The sequence below is a fragment of the Vombatus ursinus genome, unplaced genomic scaffold (genome assembly GCF_900497805.2).
Source record: "Vombatus ursinus unplaced genomic scaffold, bare-nosed wombat genome assembly UNPS02007284.1, whole genome shotgun sequence".
In the NCBI taxonomy this organism is placed as follows: Eukaryota; Metazoa; Chordata; class Mammalia; order Diprotodontia; family Vombatidae; genus Vombatus; species Vombatus ursinus.
In genome coordinates this window covers 27,884,166-27,898,971 of record NW_020947062.1, presented here as the reverse complement: position 1 = coordinate 27,898,971, position 14,806 = coordinate 27,884,166, and the positions used below count along the sequence as shown (strand labels likewise).

At 38.3% G+C, this 14,806-nt stretch overlaps 1 pseudogene; it reads left to right on the top strand.

The window, feature by feature from the left end:
• Positions 1–224: 224 nt before the first annotated feature.
• On the top strand, positions 225–10,411 carry LOC114033572 (annotated as a pseudogene).
• The last annotated feature ends 4,395 nt before the right edge of the window (positions 10,412–14,806 follow it).

Genomic DNA, 14,806 nt, shown 5'->3' with positions numbered 1-14,806 from the left:
AAAATCCTATTTAGTGTTAGGGCCCAGCTCTGGACAGTGGCCTCCTGTGAGGGTAGTGAGACGCCTGGAGGTGTGAACCTGCCTCTTTGGGGTACTGGGAACACCTCAGTAACAGACGCTGGCTCCACCCACGGGGAGGAACATGGGAGGAGTTAGGGCAAGTATAACAGCAGGGCTCGGGGGTGTCTGGGAGAGGAGTCAGAGAAGTCAGAGGCTCCGGGACCATGGGAGACAGGAGAGCATGTAACCAATAAATCGTGTGCAGCTGCCAGCTTGGGTGTTCTGTCTAGTCATTCCCCTCCATCCTCGGAGGGGCTGGAGACGTCCGAAGACCAGGAAGGGTAAGTATCCAAGCGATGGTCCGGGTGTAGAGACCCCAGACAGCTTAGCCCTTGAATTCTTCAGTGTTAAGTAGGAGGAGAGAACGAAATACAGGACCAAAGAAGTTTTGTTACTGACAGACATCTATAATGAAGTCAGGAATACAGACTAGGTTTTCTGTTCTGTAGTGGGTCAGGGGAGAAGAAAAATCTTGGTTGGAATCAACATGTTGGCAGTGGAAAGGGAAGCAAATGAGCCTTTCCTTGGATCCTACAGAAGAAAAGAAAGTGGCTGACCAAGGAACTTCTGGAACAGAGAACTATCCCTAGGGTTGGCAGAAGTAGAAGACTAATTCACAATTTATTATTTCTCACCTTTCTATTTCTACCTTCCCAGCCTTGCTGGAGCCCCCTGTTCCATATTTCTGGAGCCACCACAAATGGCCTGAAATAATGGGAGTCTGCTCACATTGTCAGGCAAATTGGAGACATTTAGTATGAGCAATGTTAACTAGGGTTCTTGAAGTCTAGGCTATGCTAGTTTTTCCTAAAGCCTTGCAACATAGGATGGGATAGCCTTATCTGGGGCCCTTACTCATATATGCTAAACTAGTTTTTCCTTAAAAAGGTATTAAAACCATCCTGAATTCTTAATGGCTTTCTAGCGGCCTAAGAACAAAAGTCAGTACAAAAGTAGTCAGAAACTCCTCCTTTGACACTGTCATGCCATCATGGCAAATACAGGAGAGAAACAACACCCAACTCCTGACTTTATAATAAGGAACTTCAACATATATATTGGTGCTCCACAAATATCTTAATCTCCCAGTTCCTCAACCTATTCAGTTCCTATGATCTTCTTTCCAAGGTCACATGAACCTTGATCCCATCATCTTCTGTCTCCTTCAGTGGATTGTCCCCACTATCAGGCCATTTTCTCTTACCTACCTCCCTCTATCTACTAACTTCTTCCCTGCTGCCTATAGACATGCCCAAGTCTCTCCCATTTTTGAAAAAAACCACACAATCTAAACATTCATTCTAACTAGTGTTCTATATCTCTCCTACCCTTCTCAGGTAAACTCCTTAAAAAATCCATCCATGTGATGTGCCTCCACTTCCTCTTCTCTTGCCTCTTCTAAACCTTCCTTACTCTGGCTTCAAACTTTATCGTCCCACTGAAACTACTTTCTCCAAAGTTATCAATAATCATTTAATTGCCACATCTAATAGCCTCTTCTCAATCCTCATTCTTCTTGACCTTTCAATAGTATTTGAAGTGATCAACAAGGTTGATCACTTTCTCCTAGATTCTCTCTCACCCTCTATCCTTGCCCTTCTCTGTCTCTCTGTCTGTCTGTCTCTTATTTTTCAATACATTGCTCTCTCCCAGTTCTTTCCAACCATTCCTTTTCAATCTCCATTGCTGGTTCTTCATCCATTTCATTATCACATTATCACTAACTATGGGTGTCCCCCAGGGTTCTATCTTGGTCCCCCTGTTTCAGCTCCCACTGGTTCAATTATCTATCTAGTCCCCCATCATCAACTGCTTGTTGGATATCTCAGATCAGATGATCCATAAGCATCTCAAATTCATCATAATCAAAATAGAACTCATTATCTTTTCCCAAAAACCTTCTCAGTGTTCATATCTACCATCCTCCCACTCACTCAGCTTACAGTATCAATGTCTTCCTCAACTCCGCACTCATGGTCACCCCACATATTCAATCCATTGATGAGTCTTATTGTTTCTGCTTTCACAATATCTCTTATAACATTTCCCTTTCTCTCCACTCATATAGCCACCACCCTAGTTCAAGCCTTTATCACCTCTCCCCACTCTAATCCATCTTCCACCTAATTCAGAGTGATTTTTTTAAAAACACAGTTCTGATCCTGTCACTCCCCCTGCCATTCAATAAATTCCAGTGACACTCTATTTCTTCCAGGATAAAATGTAAAGTTCTCCATTTGACATCTAAACCTCTTTAAAACCTGGCCCCTCCCTATCTTCCAAGTTTTCTTGGATTTTACTCCCCTCCACACTACATCCTGTTGCATTGACTTACTTGCTATTACCTGCACATAACAAACACTCCACCTCCTATCTCTGTCTGTGACTTTGCACTGGCTCTCCCTCATGCATGGAATGCTCTTCCTCCTCACCTCAGGATCTTAGTTTCCTGGGCTTCCTTCAAGACCCAAACCTCAACCTCTTTAGGGAGCCTTTCCTAGTTACAATTCTAGTGTCTTCCTTTCTAAGATTACAAGATATCCTCCATCTACTTTGTATACGTCTTGTACATAACTAGTTATTTACATGTCACTAGAATATGAGCTCCTTGAGTATACAGGACTGTTATTATCTTTCTATGTGTATCAGACACTTAGCACACAGTAAGTGTTTAATAAATACTTGTTCCTCCAAACTGAATTAATGGTGTATCCTTGCTGAATATTGTTTCCATGTTATGACCAAGTAAGCTTCCCTTTGTTAGATGGTCTACAAGTGTCTCATTTCATTCCAGTCCTGTACCTGAACCATCAGACCTGCCTTAGAGTGGCCTTCAATATTTGGCATTAGTTGGCAGGATTGCATTGGAATAAACTCATGATTCTCAGGTAGAACTCCTAGGTCTGTATCCCAAAGAAATCAAAGGAAAAAGGACCTATATATACAAAAATATTTATAGAAGCTCTTTTGTCATGGCAAAGAATTGGAAATTGAGGGGATACTCATCAATTAGGGAATGTCTAAAAAAGTTGTGGTATATGATTGTGATAGAATACTATTGTGCTTTAAGAAATGATCAGCAGAATGCTTTCAGAAAAAATTGGGGAAACTTGTATGACCTAATGCAAAGTAAAGTGAGCAGAGCCAGGAAAACATTGTACACAATAACAGGATCAACTACAAATGACTTAGCTATTCTGAGCATTATAATAATCCAAGAGAATTCCGAAGAACATATGATGAAAAATGCCATCCATTTCCACAGCTTGAAACAGTCCATACAAATCACAGTCAGAATAAAAGAGTCAGAGGGGCCCTCTTGAGCAACCAGAGTCATCAGCATCTTTGTCTCAATACCCATTATTGGAATTCTGACATTTCAAATTATGATTCCTTTAGCTCTGAATCACACATGACCAGAATCCAATCCCAGAACTCTGTCATAGTCATCAAGAAGTGGACCAGGAATATCTGCACATATTCTATACAATCTACATTACATGAGGAAATAGAGTCTTGGGTCTAGGCCATTGTGAAGGTTTTGGGGATGGAGTAGCTTAAAGTAGATTCCCAGATGTTGATGATTCACATCCATGATTCATGTAATGATTACATTTTGTATCTCATTTTTAAAATATCAGATTGTTAGCTCCATTGTTAGTCTATGATCACTGTCAAAAACTGAAGAAAACTTCAAAAATTTAGTTTGTTAATGTAAAAATCATTACTGACTTTGTGCTCCATCAATTAATTTTTAAGTCATGGACACATATAAAACTTAATTCAGAATTTGAGAAATGACTAAAATACTTAACATCAACATATCCATCACAAGCATTTTGTCCAGCCTGCATGACTCTTCTCAGACTGGGCAGAACCCCCCTCATCTGCAGGCACACCCACAACTGGAAGCTTCATTTTACTGACTACTCCCAAAGGGAGCTTTTCTTTCAGTCAAAACCTTCCAATGCATCAGTATCCAGTGTGTGGGTATGGTACAGGAACATGGAGTTCTTCTTATGAAGTATCTCCAAAGCAGTGTGGGCTGTGTAGCATCCAGTTTCATCATCCAGCAACCACCATCTCTACTCATTCCAGCAGCCACCATCCAGGCTCCTCAATCCCCAGCATTTTTCATGTGCATTCATTTAGTTTGGGGCTCTACAGGGTCTCGTTGCCCCACCCAAAAAGCCTGCAGGAAAGGAAGAAATTATAGCCACCATTCTTCCAATATCCTCTTTTGTGCTGAGCTTAGCCACAGTTCAAAATCACCCATTCCTTTGGAGTTGTTTTTTTTTAATTCTTTCCCAACTCCAAAGCTTTCTGGAATGGACTCATACTCCCAGCCCAGTATTTATCTATTATTACATTCTCCAACCAGTGAATAATTTGCCATACCTGTAAATCACCTAGGGGAAGATGAGCATCTATGAATATATGTCACAAACATTATAAATTAGCATATAGCATACACAAAAAAGAATTATACCAACTACATAGTACAATGCACATTCAGGTACTTAATATATATAGTTCATACTAGTGCATACAAACATATATATATATACATATATACAAACATATCACATATAGTACTATGTTAGACTACAATACAAAGCACATGTAATATAATAAGGGCACAAGTTTAATGAAATGCATAATGTATAGCATCATATAGGATGCCCCCAGGAAGTGAGGCATTGTGACCAAATGCAGAAAAAATACATGTATAAAATTACATACTAGCATATATAGGAAAGAAAAAAAACAGCAAGAAAATATTTACATATTCTTCCATATACAACAAAGAATGTATATGACATAGGTCACACACAACATATAACATATTGCAGTTACATACAAAGCATTATCACATGTACTTCAACAATGAACATCATATGACTATGTGGGTAACTATTTCTGTTTCTCCTAAAGCATCATTAGTAAACTTGATCAGTGAATTGATTGGCCTGAAACTTCTACTATAACTTCCTGAATTTGTGGGTAGCCCAGGTAGACTAACATTCTCCAAGGTCTAGGTTTACCCTGTGTTGCCTAAGGGCTAGGGGTATGCTGGAAAATGTTTCATAACCAGCTTGGGGTGGGGGTGGGGATGTATCCAGGATACACTTTTAGGTTTAATCTGCATTATTAAAATTGTCTTCATCACTTTCTTAAGTCTAGACAATAAAATAATAAATCAAGTCCTGATCTGTAGCATTTGCTGATTTCTGAGGTATAAATATTCAAAATGAAAATTTAATAATTGGTTGTCCCTACAAGCTGGGTCTGGCACACTCCTGAATAGGGGACTCCACAGGTGGAGTATTAGGCAGGGAAAGAATGCTCTTATCCATACAGGTCTGAATAGAGGTTCCCTGTATAGACTTGGTTTACTTCCCAGACAGAGGATACCAACACTCAGTTTTTTCATCATCTAAATCATTGTCATCCAATTTACCACTTACCCCTGACAGTCTCTCTGCAAATAGTGAGAAGGCTTTTTTTAGAGTCCTCGTATCTGATTCTCTATCTGCTTTCCTTATGCTTGCCAAGAAGTCCTATGAACCTATGCAGAGGCAAGAAAGGGATGTAGTATAGTCTGGGTAAGGTCCTAATCTCTCTCTGGAGCTATTTTGTAGCCTGTTAAGTTGTTCAATCTTTCTCTTGCTTAGTACCTCAATATTTCTCTATCATTTCACTGGAAATCTGGACAATGAACTTGAGTATCACTATCATCACACGTTTCTTTCAGGGCTGAATTTCTGAGCTGAAGGCAGCTAAGTAGTAAATTTCCTTCAGCCTATCTTTTATCTGAGAGATATACTGGTTTTGAGTCTCCACATCATTATCTGTCTTTGGAAGTTTCAAAGCATAACTCAGTAGGCAAACATGGTTCTAACTTAAACATCAAAGGGTATGAGGGAAAGCTTTCTTCATAATTCTCAGTAGCTCTGTATACGTGCACTTGAAATGACTCATGTAGATTCCCCTGGGCCTTCACTTCAGGGTGTTGGGTCCTGAAAGTGTTCATCAAGGTGCAATTAAAATGCTCAGGTTGTGGATTTCTTTGGAAGTAGTAAGATGTAGTCCAGACTTCTTGATTCCTGGAAAAACCAACACTTCTTTTTTTTTTCTTATTTAATATATTATTTTTCCCAATTACATGTAAAAACAATTTTAACATCCTTTTTTTCCCCAAATTTTGAGTTCCAAATTCTCTCCCTCCCTCCCTCTCTTCCCCCCTCATTGAGAAGGCAAGCAATTTGACATAGGTTATACATGTGTAGTCATGCAAAACACATTTCCATGTATGTCATTCTGTGAAAGAAAACACAAACAAAAAAAAGAAAAAGAAAGAAAGTAAAGAAAAAGCATCTGTAATCTGTATTCAGGCTCTACCAGTTCTTTCTCTAGAGATGAACAGCACCTTTAATCAGAAGCCTTACAGAATTGTCTTGGATCATTGTATTTCTGAGAAGAGCTAAGTTATTCATAGTAGATCATCATACGATAATGCTGTTACTATGTACAACGTTCTCCTAAGTCTTTCCAGGTTTTTCTGAAACCATCCTGTCCATCATTTCTTAAAGCACAATACTATTCCATCACAATCATATACAACAACTTGTTCAGCTATTACCCAATTGATGGACATCCCCTCAATTTCTAATTCTTTCCTACCACTAGAAGAGCAGCTATAAATATTTTTGTACACGAGGGTCCTTTTCCTTCTTGTTTTTTTTTTTATTTCTTTGGGATACAGACCTAGTAGTGGTATTTCTTGGTCAAAGGGTATGCAAAGTTTTATAGCCCTTTGGGCATTGTTCCAAATTGCTCTACCACATGATTGAATCAGTATATAATTTCACCAATAGTCTATTAGCATTTTTATTTTTCCACATCCCCTCAAAAATCTGTCACTTTCCTTTTCTGTCATATTAGCCAATCTGACAGGTGTGAGGTGCTTAGCTCAGAGTTGTTTTAATTTGCATGTCTTTCATCAATAGCAATTTAAAGAATTTTTATGATTATAGATATTCTTGATTACTTTGTCTGAAAACTGCCTGTTCATATCCTTTGACCATTTATCAACTGAGGAATAGCTCTTATTTCTATAAATTTGACTCAGTTTTTTATATGTTTGAGAAATGTAGTCTTTATCAAAGAAATTCACTGTAAAAATTTTTTTCACAGTAGCAATTACCAACTGCGTATTTCCCCCCATCCTCTTTTCCCCACTTATCCTACTCTCTCTCCTTTTACCCTATCCATTTTCAAAAGTGTTTTGCTTCTGACATTTACCTCCCCCAAACTGCCCTCCCTTCTATAAGCTCCCCCTGCTGCCCACCGCCACCTTCTCTTAACCCCCCTTTTCTTCCTACTTTCCTGTATGGTGAGATAGATTTCTACACTCAACTAAATGTGTATATTATTCCCTCTTTGAGCCAATCCCAATTCCCTCCATCGTAAAATCTCTTTCAGGCATCTTTTGTGTCAGATAATTTATCCCATTCTACCTCTCCCTGTCCCTGTCTCCCAGTGCATTTTTCTTTTTCATCCCTTAATTTTGTTTTTATAGATAATCATACCATCACACTCAGCTCACACCCAGATCCAAGTACAGGCAGTGTAACAGAGTCCTGCCCCCGGTGCCAGCAAAGGGACCCTTGTAAATCTCCTTTTGATCTATTGTCAGATCCTCTTACCATCTATGGGCTGAGAGGTCTGGAAACCACCTTTGCTGCCACTGATTCAGTTGCCCAAGGCCTGCTCCTTGGCCTGCACTGGACTGCATTCTTCTCTCACCCTGGTGCAACAGACCTTTCCTGACAACCTTCTAAGTTTTCTTCTGCTGGAAAATTATTTCGCTGTCTTTTTGTGGATTCTACCACTCTAGAATTTGTTTAGAGTCATTATTTAAAGGTATTTAGAGGAATTTGAGGGAAAGCTCAGGTGATTCCCTGCCTTTATTCTGCCATCTTGGCTCTGTCCAGCTGGGGAAGGCCAAAACGAACACTTCTTTAAGCAATATGTTCTCAGAGGGCTTTACCTTGAGCGGAGTGGATCCTGTCAATTATGCCATATACATAAAAATACATGTTCCACAACATCTCAACAATTGTAAATGTTTTCTGGTTCCTGTATGTATGAACATGGTGAGATTTTTCATTGTCTAAAGTATATTTCTGAAACTATTGGATTTTGCCTTTTTTCCAAACTAGCTTGTTATATTTACCAAAATAAAGGACATTGAAATATATGACAAACTTTTTATTTTAAAAGTAATTTTATATCACCAGAATTATTCCCAGTATTCCACCCCCTTATCCCTCCCAGACAGTCATTCCATGTAGTAAATATTTTTAAAAGAAAAAGAAGTTAAAAAAATCAGCACCACTGGTTAATACATGAAAAAATTCTGAAAATATATACAGCGTTCCACACTTGTGGACAGTTCTACAAAGGTGTGGAGTTGGGGTGTCTTCTCATATTTCTCTTTTGGGACCATACTTGTTCTTTGTAATTTCACACCATTCACTTTTGATTGTTTTATGGTTCTTTCCATTTATATTGTTGAAGTCATTATATATATTGTTTTCTTGGCTCTGCTTACTTCAGTTTGTATCAGATAATGTAAATCTTTCCATGTTTCTCTATATTAATCATACTCATCATTTGTACAGTCCAGTTACTTTATTTAGTTCCTTTATTTGCATGATTCCAAATTGCTTTCCAAAGTGGTTATACTAATTCATAGCTCTACCATCAATGAATTGGCATACTTATCTTCCCATAATCCATTCATTATTTACTATTCTCATCTTTAACAACTTTGACAATTTGCTGCATATAAGATGAAACTTCAAGGTTGTTTTGATTTTCATTTCTATTATTATCATCATTACCATTAGTTATTTTGGAGCATTTGTGCTCGTTAATAGTTTACAATTCTTTTGGAAACTCTTTGTTCCTATCCTTTAATCATTTCTCTAAGAGTTTTTTGGTTTTACATACACCTATAGATATGTCTATTTAGCTTGGATACCAAACTCTTATTTGAGAAATTTGGATCAAAGATGTTTTCCCACTCAGTTGCTTTCATTCTCATCTTAGATGCATTAATTTTATTTGTGCAGAAGCTTTTCAGTTTCCTTTAATCAAAATTATCTACAGTATCTTTTGTATCTCTATTATCCATTATATCTCTATTACTTGTTTGATTATGAATACATCTCCTACCCATAGCTGTGAAAGGTATGATCTGCTTCTTTTCTAATTTTTTCACTGTGTAATCTTTAATAGTAAGATCATATATACATTTTGAATTTATTGAGGAATGTAAGATAAAGATGGGGAACTGGGTGTCCCCTGCTGGGATGCAACAGGGAGTGGCTCATGGAAGGCTAGGGATTCTGACCTGTGGACACCGAAGCTCTCCAGAAGTAGCTGGAGTTCATTGATCCCCCTCCTGCTGGTCCACATGGAGAGCCTGGTGCCATCAAAAATAAAGATTAATTTATAAGAGCATTACAATATATGACCATGAGCAAAGCACTAAGACTGGCAAAGCCACATTATGATGTATATTTGGTTTATTTAACTCATAAATTTATAGAGTTCATAAAATTTACTCCAGGTGTTCTTCACTTAAATGAAGTTGCAGCAATATGTCAATCAATAAAAATGTATACGTCAGGTACTCTGGATACAAAAAGAAGCAATAGAAAGTCCTTCCCCTCAAGAAGCTTACAATCTACATTGGGAGTACAGAAACAAAGAGTGTATAGCATCACTAATATGTTAAATGGAATTGTCTTCATTCAAAAAAGATACAAGAACCATATTTAGTGAACAGCATCTGATCTTGGTAGTACTAGAACAAAGGCACCCCAGCAAAAGAAAATAAGGGATGAACTTACTGATTTAATGCAATGGAAAAGGCTTTGGATGAGTTAATAGAGGATTGTGCTCAGCAGCTGTTTGAACTAATAGATGACAAAGAAAATGAAAGATTGGCTTATGTACCTATTAAGATATCCATAGCATTCAAGCTTTCCATGAACAGGTTGTTATTGTAGTGAAGGGTCTAGAAGAAACCAAATTGCAAGTGCAAAATCCTAAAAAAGACTATGTAACAATCCATAGAAAAAGCACAAAGGGATCTCTTGATGTTTATTTGTGTGAAGTGGAACAAGATAACGCAAGTACCAAAGTATTTGAAGACATAATGATTGCTTTGTCTGAAAGCAAGTCTATAATTCATCCTGATCAAGAAAGAAATATACAGCAGAGTGAATCAAGTGGAAAAACCACCTGGATTGTGTTGAATGTTGAAACTCTGGAATGATTTTTGGGATTTTTGTCAAGTTGGTGTAATTTCCACTGGTATAAGACTGATTTTTCCAGCTCAGACTCAAACAAAACAAAACAAAAAAAAAAACCAGCTACAGAGGATTTCTGTATCCAGTTTCACACCAACATTAAGGCCAGTAGTTTCAGTAGTTCTCTTGTATGCAGTTAAACAAATTTATTGTGGGAAATGACTCAGTTTATAAATAATTATAAAATGGTAACTTGGCATTTGCATATGTAAAGCAAGAATTTTCCCTACTGAAAAAATTTCATAAAAACATTTTATCTTTATAAGAACCCAAGTTTATTAGTACTAAAACACTTGGACTAATCTGAAATTGAAGAACATAGTATGTCACTAACTTCTTTCTTTTCAATGAATAATATATAATATGTACCAAGTGAAATCATGTTTTAAATCATGTGAGTACTATTTGTGTTTTTTGCATTCAGCTGTTTCAGATATATCTGGGTCACTAAAGCTATACACAATAAAACAATATGAATACCCTTGTATACATCTGCATAATGCTTAAGTAACTCATGAAAAATGTGAAGCATACATGAAATTTTCACCCTGTAAAACAAAAAATAGAATGTAAATGTGAAATTTTTAAAAATGTATATGCATATAAATATATATGACATAAGTTATTAGTCTAAGACTCATTTCTGCCAGACTGCTTTCCAGTTTTCCAAGCAGTTTTTATCAAATACGGAGTTCAGTTGGGTAGATTTCAAACTGGTAGAATGAACATATTCAAAAAGTATCTATTAATGGATCAATGTGAACTCACAGGATAGTTGCTATAAGAATATCCCCAGGATCTATCCTTGACCCTGTACTGTTCAATATTTATCTATGACATAAATTAAGATATAAATGGCATGCTTGTCAAATTTGAAAAGAACTAACCCCAGTTGCCTAAAAAAAGAAACAAAGAAATTTGAAGAGGAAATAAAATTTGGAGGCATATATGACATATGAGAATCCAAAAAAGATCTAGATAGGCTGGAATGATGGGCCAAATAAAATAAAGGAAATTTATTAGGAATAAATATAAAGTTCCACATGGGTTCAGAAATTCAATGTCACAAGTAATGGATGGGGAAGTTATAACAGTTCCTATGAAAATGATCTGAGTCCTTTAGTGGACAAGTCATGAGTCTACAGTGTGACATGGCAGCCATAAAGCTAATGCTGTCCTAGGCTGTGTTCAGTGGAATGGAAGAAGTAATGGTTCTTCTATATTCTGTGACCACATGTGGAGTTATCTTGAACACCATATAGAAAGCCAGAGCATATCCAGAAAGTGACCAGAATGGAGAAAGAACTGTAGAATATGCCCATGAGAACCATGAGACTGAGGATGTTTAAGCAGGGACACATTCACTGGTCATCTATTTGCAGGGCTGCCCTGTCATGTCAGGAATCATACTTGTTCTGCCTGGTCCCAGATAGCAGATCTAGAAACAATAGTGGGAGTGAGAAAGATGCAAATTCAGGCTTATTGTAAGGAAAAAAAGTTCTAATCCAGAGATAGCCAAAAATGTACTAGAAGCATAGGAAAGGCAATAGATTGGAGATCTTCAATCCCAGGGCAATATGGCTGCTCTTGATGGTGTAGTAAGAAAGATTCTTGTTTATACATATATATATATATATATATATTCTTGCTTATATATATTTATTTCTTGGTTTCTCTGGATTAGTTATGGTCTGAGTTGACAGTCTCTGTGGAATCCCAACAAGTGGGGCAGGCTGCCTGCAAGGTAGTTTCACAGGAAAAGGAATCTCACAGAAAAAATGGACAGTTTATAAAGCTTCCTTTGGGAGCTCAAGAAGACTTGTAATACCACCCTTAGAGTCAAGATTGCTAACCAGCAGATTTCCAGCTCTACCTCCAGCAACAGCAAAGGACTGTGACAGAATATGCCAACTCCTTCCTGACCCAAAGTCAAGATGAAATCACCCCTGCTCCCTTTTATCCATCAAGGCCTTTAGTTGTGGTGAATCTCTCCCTGTTTACCTGAAATGTACCTATTGCACAAAGGGAATATGTCCATGGGCTCCATTTCACACAATGCTCAGAAGTAAGAGGCCACTGGGAGAAATTTTCTTAACTGCACTTCTTAAAAGGTTATGAATGATTCTGAAGCATAGTGATACAACCAGGAAAACACTCTGGGTGAAGAGATTCTACAAGATGCAGAGAGTTTAGGATAGAGCAGCATAGCCAGTGGTGTACTGTGGTGAGGACAGGAGAGTTAAGGAGCTGTAGGAGTGATAGGAGTATGCACGCTACAGCTAGGAGGAGGATGATCATGGTCAGAGTCAAAATGTATTCTGAATCTCACATCTGGAACATTAGGATGAATATAGAACTGAGATGCAAGCTGTCACCATTCTTCAGTCTTCCCCTAATGGAAAGACCTCAAACAACAGATCACAGCATATGCAAACATCCCCTGGGCTTGTGGTTGTAAAGTAACTGTGATCTACCTCTCAAGCAGCTGGGAAGTTTGAGGAAGTACATTACAATGTGAAGATTTTGCCACGCTTTGTGCCCATGTTAAGAATGTTTCTTACTTAATTCTCTTTCCTGTTATTTATGTTGCTTTGTGTTTTAGTTATATGCCTTTTCCTACTGAATGTTTGCATCTTTGGTATGCCTAGCAATAGAGTGACAGCTTGGGTGGAGGTTGGAATATTTATTACTCCCTAAAAGTATGCTAAACCTAGGTATAATTAAAAGATATGTAACAGGAGTTGCCAGTGCAATCTGAGTAGTACTGGGTTTGGCATCCTGTTGCCATGACATGAAGGTTCACCCAGGCAGAGAGCCTCCAACGGATTGGTTTCCTGCCACTATAGATAAAGGGGCAGTGTGAATCTTTCTCCCACATCCATCCTCAGATCAAACACTCGTTACATCCTGCCCTATGGTCTATCTTTTTAAGACTTGGCTGTGGTAGACTGTGGCATGGATACTCCTCTGGAGTCATAGGACTTGGGTTCAAATTCTACCTCTGACACTAATTTTATGACCTCAGACAAATCACTTAACCTCTCTACACTACAGTGTCTTTATTTGTAAAATAAGGGAGTTGAACTAGATGGCTTAGGTTCCTGCCAGTTTTGTATCTATAATCCTATGACTAAGAGGCTATGGGCCTTCTGGACATTCTAACCCAGCAAGAACCCAAAAATCTGGTGCTGCTCCAGGTATGGTAAAAATCAAGAAAGGGTACACACTTTGATCTGAACCTAGGAAACTATGTCTCAGGGAGGAAACAATGCAAGGAGCTCTTCTCCCCCAACCCCTTGCCCTAAAATACTAGAGATTAAGTTCATAGCTCATAGTTTTAAAGTTGGAAGGGTCCTTAGATGTCATCTAAGTTAGAACAACTGCCAACAGGGGTGCCCTTCCTTCTTGCCTTCCTTTCTCCCCTCTCCTGTCTTGAGTACCCAGACTTCATGTAACATTACTGTTCATATCAGTTGCGTGGGCTGGGAGTCACCAACTACAAGCGTTCCAGGGAGATGAAGGACAGCCATCTGCCTTACCACTGTGTCCTAAAGATGTCCAAGTCTTACCATGTGACCTGCTCTTGTACCCTACAGACCCCTAAGCACTCTCATCTCACCTGCTACTGTATCCTAAAAATACCTGGACCTTGGCATCTGCCCTATCGCTGAACCCTTAGGACTTTTAGGCCTATTATTAGGACATATTCCCTATATTGCCCTTTGTGCAATAGGTACATTGCAGGTAAATAGGGAGAGATTCACCACAACTAAAGGCCTTGATGTATAAAAGGGAGCAAGGGTGATTTCATCTTGACTTTGGGCCAGGAAAGAGTTGGCATATTCTGTCACAGTCCTTTGCTATTGCTGGAGGTAGAGCTGGAAATCTGCTGGTTAGCAATCTTGACTCTAAAGGTGGTATTAAAAGTCTTTTTGAGCTCCCAAAGGAACCTTTATAAACTGTCCATTTTTTTAGGCCTTTTTTTTAAGCATTTTTTTAGATGCTCGAGCTGCCTATATGATTCCCCTCCAGTTAGAATGTAAACTCCTTGAGGTCAGAGATTGTTTTGTTTTGTTTTGTTTTTCATTTGTATTCCCAGTACTTAGCACAGTGTTTGTCACATAGTAAGCTTTAAAACAAAATTTTTTTTTATTTATTCATCTAGTCCGGCCTCCTCATTTTACAGATAAAAAAACTGAGTCTCAAAGAGGCCTAGTGACTTTCCTGAGGTTACACAAATGGTAGGTGTCAAAGTCAGGAATTCAAAACTGGGTCCCATACTCCAAAGCCAAGGTTATTTCACCTTCACCACACTGCCTCCTTGTGGACAATATATGATTGGGCCATTGCATGTGACTGAG